Below are 2371 nucleotides of genomic sequence, written 5' to 3' on the forward strand. Positions count from 1 at the left end.
GAATGATTTCATGATTGTACAAAAGAAAGAAAGTAGACCCACTGACAAATGAGAAGGGAGATGAGAAGAACATCTGTGCAAAATATCAGCAATCCCAAAGTGGTTATTTGTTTGCCTCCTTGCCTTCCCTGAACAGGAAGGGAGAAAGGACATTGTGGAAATAATGCCAGAGAAGGTACATATAACAGAACGTGTGAAGAACTGAACATCAGCCAGCCCAGCCTGTAAAGAAGCTCAGTTAATAAATATTCATAATCATTTGGAATTACTTTGAAATAATATGAAAAAAAGAATGAAGAAAACTATACGTGTTGACAGTCCCCAAGGGAATCCTGAGTCATTACTTAGCTCTTGGTACTTAGTGCCCACCAGGCTGTCTTCTATCCCACCAGCACATTAACGTAAGTAACAAAATAAAGAACTGCATGCCAGAACCTTTAAAGCTGACTGTGTCATCAGTGTTTATCTGCTCAGTAAAATCAAAGAGATAGTAGCATGGAAGTCCACATCATCATCGAAACATGGATTTTTGTTGTGGATAACCATTACAAATAAGCCAAAAAGGGATGACTAAGCTTTTTCAGTCTTCACTTATTTCTGACTCTTAGACAAAAATACAGAAACCTTTTCCTGTCCTTTTTTTTCAAGCTGACAAGAGGAAACTCATCTTGGAGAACAAAGAAGTGCTGGTTCCTGGCACAGCAAAGTGTCTCAGGGCAGTGAGAAGTGGTGGGCAGCAGTGGCTGGGGGGGCACTGTGCACCAGCCAGTGCAGCCCCACAACAGCCCTTACAGGCAAACTGCAGGCAGATCATTCCTCCTTCTCCTAAGCAGCCATGGAGCAAATACACAGACATGTGTGTGCCTCTCTCCAGAAAAACTTTCAGGAAAGCTTTTGCAGTGCTGAGTTTTGGGGCTACAAATATAAAATTTAAACCTTACTCATTCCCTAGGGAAATAGTGATCCATAGGTTTGAGGGATCCTAGGATTGTCAGTCTATACCAAAACATACCAGTGATACTATACACTCTTCTACTCACAGTCAATTACAATATTCTGAGTTGCAAGGATCTCATAAAAATTGCAAAGTCATAAACAAGGTTCTGACCTTGAGTTAGTAGCTTCACTTCCTGAAAATAAATCATCATAAAATGGTAGGATTGATGCAATTTTCCAGGAACCAGATAGGAAGGAAAAGAAAGTTAGTAATTTTTTTCTGGCTAAGAGATTGATGGCAATATTCACATTTGAAGGGAGGAATTTGCCTTGACTCATAGGAAATACCTTTGTTCTTGGGGATTTAAAACCAGCCTTTGTGGAACAAAATAGATGGGCTGAACTATGCCTGTGTTTTGAGGAAGGATAACTTTGTCTGTTGGAAAGAATAACAAGGTGAAGAAGTATGTTAATGGAATGTGAGGCCGTTATCATTTTTCTTCATAGCTGGCTGCACCAAAGGCAGATGACAGTGGAGAATTATTTTAAAGACCATAGCAATACAGAAATTGCAAGTAGTTTAGATTTCGAATAATTAATTTGGGTCATGTTGCTGTTGTCAAGTTGTTCACTTATCTGGAAGACACAAAAATGGATAAATTCTTTGCTTTGAAGAGATTTCAGTCTTAACAATGGTGATCTCACATGATGTTGGTACTTGCTGTCACATATTTACCTTCACCTTTTTTTAGACCTACCACAAATTTAACAAGGATTAATTGAGACATTAACAGAAAGAGAGCTGCAAATCCCCTCCAAAACCCAGTGAAGGTACTCATTCATTGTCTAACCAACTTTTCTACACAGGAGGATGTCTGGGGATTGTTATAACCATCTTCAAGCCTGACAGCATCATTATTACAGTCCCAGGGTTGCTTTCATTGCTGGAACATAAGCAGCTGTAATCCAAGTGAAATGATAGTGCTGGAGGAGATGAGAAGCACTTGGTCCAGCCTTGCCTGAAGTTTAAAGGTAAAGTTGGCCTTCTCTGCATAGTGCTTGTGGGCTCTGGGGATCCAAATTAAGCATATGCTTTAAGCAGCTTGGAAGGTCCCACTAACTAATGCTTATTTTAAAATAGTTTTGAACTCAAGCCTAAAGCAAGTTAGATTTTTACTCAAAACCTCCTATACAGAATTAATTTGGAAACCGAAATAAGAAAAGGGAGCTCAAACTTTGCATCAAAATGAGCAAGTAATGGACGTGCTGAGAAAGTTGATGGGGAGATGCCGTGCAGCATGACAAGAGTTACCCTAACTTCCAGGCCTGCTGCAGAAACCATGATGGATCATTACCAAAACTGTTCTCATTATATTTTCCAGGCTGAAAGAGTTGCCTGTGTTTCACAGCATCAGGCATGGCACCTGTAAGAGAG

The sequence above is a fragment of the Acanthisitta chloris genome, unplaced genomic scaffold (assembly GCF_000695815.1).
Source record: "Acanthisitta chloris isolate BGI_N310 unplaced genomic scaffold, ASM69581v1 scaffold18458, whole genome shotgun sequence".
In the NCBI taxonomy this organism is placed as follows: Eukaryota; Metazoa; Chordata; class Aves; order Passeriformes; family Acanthisittidae; genus Acanthisitta; species Acanthisitta chloris.